The sequence below is a fragment of the Lycium barbarum genome, chromosome 11, assembly GCF_019175385.1.
Source record: "Lycium barbarum isolate Lr01 chromosome 11, ASM1917538v2, whole genome shotgun sequence".
In the NCBI taxonomy this organism is placed as follows: domain Eukaryota; kingdom Viridiplantae; phylum Streptophyta; class Magnoliopsida; order Solanales; family Solanaceae; genus Lycium; species Lycium barbarum.
In genome coordinates, this window is record NC_083347.1 from 6719271 (window position 1) to 6726798 (window position 7528).

The 7528-nt window shown below is 39.0% G+C and overlaps 1 long non-coding RNA gene across 1 annotated transcript; it reads left to right on the forward strand.

Moving 5' to 3' along the window:
• The first annotated feature begins 4924 nt into the window (after positions 1-4924).
• Positions 4925-6116, forward strand: LOC132619073 (uncharacterized). Its single transcript, XR_009574502.1, has 2 exons — positions 4925-5058; positions 5827-6116. It is a non-coding gene; the product is annotated as an uncharacterized LOC132619073 (long non-coding RNA).
• The last annotated feature ends 1412 nt before the right edge of the window (positions 6117-7528 follow it).

A 7528-nucleotide genomic window follows, 5' to 3' on the forward strand; every position in this document is an offset into this window, starting at 1 on the left:
TCCCGATGTTGATGGTCTTCGACAAGAACTAATGATGGAAGCTCATAGTTCTAAGTATTCGGTTCATCCGGGATCCACCAAGATGTATAAGGATTTGAAACAACACTATTGGTGGAAGAGTATGAAGGTTGATATTTCTAACTTTGTGGCTAAGTGTTTGAATTGCCAACAGGTGAAGGCCGAACATCAAAGGCCCGGTGGCTTGGCTCAAAACATTGAAATTCCTCAATGGAAGTGGGAGATGATAAATATGGACTTTGTTTCAGGTTTACCTCGCACAAGGGCCAAGTATGATTCAATTTGGGTGATCGTGGATAGACTCACGAAGTCTGCCCATTTTCTTCCTGTAAAGACATCATATGCTGCGGCAGAGTACGCTAAGTTATATTTGAAGGAGATTGTTAGGTTGCATGGTGTTCCGACATCTATCATATCTGACAGAGGTACACAATTTACTGCTCATTTCTGGCAGACGTTTCAAGAAGGTTTGGGGACTAGGGTGAAACTGAGCACTGCCTTTCATCCTCAAACTGATGGGCAAGCAGAGAGAACTATTCAAACTTTGGAGGATATGTTGCGTGCTTGTATAATTGATTTTGGAGGAAGTTGGGATGAACACCTACCTTTGGTGGAATTCGCTTATAATAATAGCTATCAAGCTAGTATTCAGATGGCTCCTTATGAGGCTCTTTATGGGAGGCGTTGTCGGTCTCCAATTGGTTGGTTTGAACCGACAGAAGTAGAGTTGTTGGGTCCTGATTCAGTTCATGAGGCGATCGAAAAGGTAAATCTTATTGTGCAACGACTAAAGACCGCTCAGGGTAGACAAAAGTCGTATACGGACATGAGGCGTAGGGAATTGGAATTTGCTGTTGGTGACAAGGTTTTCTTGAAGGTGTCACCTATGAAAGGGGTAATGCGCTTGGGCAGGAAGGGCAAGCTTAGTCCTCGCTACATCGGTCCTTATGAGATTGTTAAAAGAGTTGGAACGGTAGCATATGAGTTGAGGTTACCGGTTGAGATGTCCATGGTCCATCCGGTGTTTCACATTTCGATGTTAAGGTTGTATAAACCTGACCCTTCTCATGTGTTGAACTATGAAGAGGTTGAGATTGATCAATCCTTATCTTATGAAGAAGAACCAGTTCAGATTTTAGATCGCCAAGTTAGAAGGTTGAGAACAAAGGATGTTGCATCAGTCAAAGTGTTGTGGCGAAATCATAATACTGAGGAAGCTACTTGGGAAGCGGAAGAGGACATGAAGAAGAGATATCCGCACTTGTTCCCTATTTCAGGTATGAGTTAAGTTTTGAACTATTCGTGCGCAAGGTGATTGTGTGGTTAAATTCATGTTGGTTACTTACCTTCCTAGAATACTATCTTCATTCGGGGACGAATGATCTTAAGGGGGGGATAATGTAACACCTCGTGAATTTGAATTAAGTGTGCATATATTAAAAATCTAGTATTAAGATGATATTATATGTATATGAATCCATTCTTGATGAATTCGGGTGGAGAAGGATCGTTTTGAAGTCAAATCAACTAGTGAAGTTCTTAGGGGCTCTGAAATTCGCCTAAGTTTTGGTAGGTCTGTCTTCTGGGCGATTTTCATGAAAATGTGTTGAGAATTTGGAAATACATCCTTGATGAAAGTTGTAGATATTTGAAATAGCTTTCCAACGGTAGGTCGCCCAGCCCGAGCAACATTTTGTACAAAAAGTTATGACCGTTTTACTGAAGACTGTCTTCGCTGGAAGTTTGGTGGCTTCGACGAACCGTCGATCTAATCGACGCTTCGTCGATATGATCGACGATTCGTCGAATGAACCGTCGATTGTGCCTGACTCACTGGAAATTTGACGAATTCGACGGAGTAGATCGACGCTTCGTCGATCTGATCGACGGTTCGTCGAATGAACCGTCGATTGTGCCTGACTCACTGGAAATTTGACGAATTCGACGGAGTAGATCGACGCTTCGTCGATCTGATCGACGGTTCGTCGAATGAACCGTCGATTGTGCCTGACTCACTGGAAAATTGACGAATTCGACGGAACAGATCGACGCTTCGTCGATCTGATCGACGGTTCGTCGTTTGAACCGTCGATTGTGCCTGACGGGCTGAAAATTTATAAGTTGCCAAATTTTAGTTTTTCTTCCATTCTTTTCACTCTCAAAACCCTAAGGACGAAAATCATTCCCCAAGCCTCCAACACTAAGGTAAGAACATCTTAATCATTGATTATCAATCCTAACAATAAACCCATGATTCTTAACATGATTCTTGTGACAAAAACCTAGGGTTGCAACATAATTCTTTCCAAAGGGATTCAAGCTAGGGTTTGGGTGTTCTTCATTAGAAAGTGAATTGTTAAACCTTGTTTAACAAAGTAAGGTATGTCTCTCTTTTAAGAACTTATTTTGAATGAAAATCACTTTTGAATCTATGGGTAGAAGTATGAATTTTTTTTTCAAGATTTTTTTTTAGGAATTAAAGGAAAACTAACCTTTTCATGTTTCTTGAACTCTAATTCATGTCTAAATGGTGGTTAATGTGTGTGAGGGGACAAACCCACATTTAAACCTAGATTGTAACAAACCCTATAGAGGTATGAGATATTGTGAATGTTTTTCTTCTATGAGAGATGCGTAATGATGATGGTTAAGGGTTGGTAATGACATATTCATTGATGAATTTGGGACATGGAAATCTTTTGTAAAGAAGTTATATGTTTTCAAACCGTTGATTGGAATGACTTATTCCTTCGATATGGCTTAATGAATTTTAATGTTATTAATGGTGTGACTACTTTGAGATAAATTGTAAATCGGCTTCTATGCCATGAATCTTGTTGTTGTATTTGCCTTGCTATTCGGGAGGAAGAGTAGCCACTATGGATCCTAGTGCATTAATTGCCTTGCCATTCGGGAGGAAGAGTGGCCACTTCCGGGTTCGCTACCTGGGGGTGCATTAATTGCCTTGCTATTCGGGAGGAAGAGTAGCCACCGTGAAGTCATGTTCCGGTGTATTACGAAATGTTGATGATATTGAGTTGGGCTCATATAGGCGATTGTGATATCCATCTTTATTATGAAATTGGTATTTATGCCAGATTGATTTAAAGCTTAATTGAAACTGGTATTTTGAAATGGCTTATTAAACTGTGCAATAAGTGATATTAAGACTCATAAAGTGGAATAACAGTTTGTATACTATCTTTTTCGGAACTGATTTCTTTATGTATTATTATATTTATGTCTATATTACTTATTGTCCCCGAGGCACTCACTGAGTACGAAGTACTCAGGCATACCATTGTTGTTTTTGGATGGTATGTTAGGTAACGGAGAAGAGCAGGTTCTTGACACTTCAGGCGCTTAGAAAGGACTCGCTGTTGCTGCTGATTTGGTGAGCCCACATCATTGTTCATGGGACACTTCCTGTTTCATTTATTATTTTAGATTTCCGGGCTGCGTCCCGAAGTTTGAGGATTGTTATGTCTCTTAGAAGCTCCATAGATAGTTGTTAGAATTGTGGGTAGATTGTCAAAAGTCTCGTACGACTTAATGGGTGTTTGCCACGTTGATGGCTAGTACTTATAAAGACTTCCGCTGATTTAACTAATGATGTGTTGCATTTAATTTATAAATTGTTGGAGGCGAATGTTGAACCTGGCGGGTTCAAGTACCATTATTGTGTTGTTTAGGTTCTTCCGATGTTGTTCGTGACGTCGGATGCCGGTCACGTCCAGGGTGGGTTTCGGGTCGTGACAGGTCCACATGTCGAGATTTTTTTTTAGAACATGTGACAAGTTATATGAATAATATATGAGAAGTTAAACACAACCCAAGAAGGATCCTTGAGCCAAATCAAAGTGAAAGCCCTCCAAAATAATATTTTTAAGATACGTTTTCGGGTGATTTGATTTCGGGAGGTCATAACCCTATCGTCCTTTGGGAATTTGGGAAAACTCCCAGAATGAAAGTTGTAGATAATTGAAATATCTTTCCAACCATAGGTAGTGGGTCTTCATGTGACATCGGGATAAGGAGATATGTCCATTTTAAGGCAGAAAGGTCAAGCTGGGCAATGAATTCGGCCCAACCCGATTCCAAGTCGGGTCAGCCCATTTTCTTTGCCATTTAATGAAAAAATTCGGCCTTCTCTTTCATTTTCAGACCTCAACAAACCCAGAAATTTCAGAGGTAGAGAGAGAGAGGAGAGATAGAGAAAGAAACCAAGTTTTGACCACAATCTAAGCCCCGAATCGCGAAGCTCCTGAAGAGAAAAGTGTTGTACGTCGCGTTGCCTTCAATTTGAGCTAAAAATCATCCAAGAAAGAGAGGGTGGAAGTGGTTGCTGCAAAATTAAGGTAAGATTAAGGTCCATTTTTCATTGTTAACAAGTTTATTTAGAGTTTTAACGGATTAGAACGGAGAAAATAGCATTATAAACTCGTTTGTTGTTTTGTTGGGATTTATGAATTAAGGGGCTGTTTTAGGTGGATTAAATGGATGGAATTAGCTGAGTTATGATGTATAATAATTGTTGACATTGTTGTTGAAGTTGTTGATAAGTTGTTGTTCTTGAATTTGGGAGAATAAAGTGTATAAAGATATTGTATACAAAGCGTATAGCGGGCTGTTTTGTGCCGATATTTGGGGCTGTTTTATGTAATTTTCGTGGTTGTTTATTGACAATATTTTGGGGCTGTTTTATGTAATTTTCGTGGCTGTTTTATGACAGAATTTTGGAGCTGCTTCATGTATTTTTCGTGGTTATTTTGTGACTATATTTTGGAGCTGTTTGGTATAACATTTGTGGCTGTTTTGCGATGATATTTTGGGGACTGTTTTATGGTCGTTATGGACTGTTTTATGGGCTGGAATATCGGGGGATTGTTAAGTTTACAGGGGAAATGCTGCCCAATTTTCTCTAGAATTTACGACGCGTTCTTATAATCTATTAACTAATGTTAATATGAATTCTCCCGTGAAGGTAACAACGTGACATTGGGGAGAGCAAGTGAACGATAACATAGCTAAACGACAAAGGTATGTGAGGCTAGTCCTTTCTTTCGAATGGCATGAATCCTATAGCACAAGTTCTTTTCCTCTTCATGAGTTCCTATTTTCCGGAAAGCTAGAAGCCTAAGTCCATAAATGTCTATATAAGATAAGAGATAAGAGATATGATATGATGATGCCATATTGATAATGATGCTATTTATTTCTTACACCCACCTTATGTACTAATTCCTTCAAGGTGAGGCAGAATGTCAATAATTGCTCCATAATGAAATCGGGGGATCACGACCTTACGCCACCCCGACAGAGTATAGTTAATCTTGAGTCTTATGCATGTACTATGATAAGCATATTATGATAAGCATATTATTACAAGTATTTTTTATGAGCATGTCATGATCATATTACACCGCGCCTAGTTGGCCGGACAGTCACCGCCAAGACGGGCAGCTATACGGATACACCATGACCTTTTGGCATGGGCAGACACCACTAGTGGGCGGCATGAGATGGTACCCCGGACGCGGGAGGCCTGGACGCGGGCTAATGTTATTGATTATTACACTGTTCCGATATGGACGGGCAGCTTACATATTATGCATATATGAAATTATGATGAGTATGAGTAAGACAACATGCATTACTTCTTTTATGATTGTCATTCAGATTCAGATGTTTCACATTGATGTTCACATTATATTAACATTGTCTTTCTTTATTATTTATGCCTCTCATACTCAGTACAATGTTCGTACTGATGTCCGTTTTCTTTCGACGCTGTGTTCATGCCCACAGGTAGACAGGGAGGTGAGCTTGGTCCAGACCCTTAGTAGCTGTCAGCTGATTGAGAGCACTCCATTGTCCGGAGGTGCTTATGATTCTTCTTTTGGTATATATGCATATTTTGGGCACGACGGAGTCTTGTTCCGTCTATATGTTTAGTATGTCAGTAGAGGCTCGTAGATACGCAGTGTGGGTCAGATGGTCTCACAAGATGTTATTATTATGTATATATTATTTTGATGGCCGAGAGGAAAATGTATATAAGTATTTATGTTTCTATATAAAATATGATTTTCCTACAATTCGTGTGTAAAATTGGTAAAAGGGCATTAAATGAGTAAGATGAGTATTAGAACGAGTGGTGCTCGGTGGCTAGCCCCGGGTACCCATCACGGCCCCTAGCTGGGTCGTGACAGCTGCTCTATGTTGGTCCATGAAGTGTTGCATTTTAGCCATTTCTTTCTGCTTTATTTATGGTCATGAACTGCTGTATTTACAGCCACTTTAAAAAAAGTACCTTTTAGGTCTCATAGTTTGTTAAAACTTAATTTCCGAACATGTTTAAATGTAAACGAGAGTCGAGATTATTTGAAAAACAAAGTATATGATGATGGTGTATAAACCATGCTGCTGAACTGTTGGTTGTGACTAAGTGTTAACATATCTCGTAGATTGTTATGGTTCCCTTGGCCGATCCTATAAGCGTTTCTTCAGGCCATACATTTGAATGCCACTGTGTTCATGCCTGTAAATCTCTATCATTTACACCAGGAATCGTTAAAAAAAAAAATTGAGGTCTTCGCATTACAATTTTTTGGCCAGTCGAATTGCTTTTGGCCATTATCCTTGTTGCAGACCAATAAAACAGCTTCATCTTATCATACATTTGATATCGATATTTGTTTTCAAGGCTCCACTGGTGCTGATACAAGGGCGTGTTTCTGAGACTCATTGAATATTTGTTATTTCTTCATTTTCTTTCCTCACCCTTTTTTGACAGTACTTTATTTTTTATATCTTTTGCTACTGTTATTAAGCAACAATAGTTTAAGTTCCCTTTGTTTTATCCGATTACATATGAAATTTGTCTCTTGAGGTGAAAACTTCCCTTGTCTGATGAAAACATTATTGTGGTTATTTGTCTAATGCAATCAGGTAGTCCTGCTAAAAGAAAAATCTTTCAGCTAGTAATTGGTTAGCATAAGTTCTTTAATTTTCTCCTTTATTTGATATTTGTTTTAATCAGGTTTTCTTTGTAATCCTTTACATTTTCTTTTCTTTGTTTGCATGAACACCGGAGCCGAAGAGTCTCACTTTGAGACTCGAAGATGCCGCTATCACACAGAGTCAGTACGATATCTACCATCAACTCTCTCTTACATGGCCTAAGCGGCATCTTGCAGAGCATTCATACCGCACGTGGAAGTCGAAAATGGCTTTCATTATTCTACGATACCATTTTTGATTATCTGTTGGTGTGGCTAATATTTATTTTTTATTATATATTTACTGCTTCTTAAAACTCGGAATTAGCGTGAGATACTAGTTGGAATATTCTATAGGTTTTCTTTAGGCAGTAGTGAAGAGTACCTGTTATCATATAGAAAGGGGCAATTAGACAAAGATTTTAATTTGGAGGAGGTTATGTCAGGTATATTAGGTGAAGTCATTTGGATCCTTTTTGGCACGTCTCAACCTTTTCCATGTCAAAACT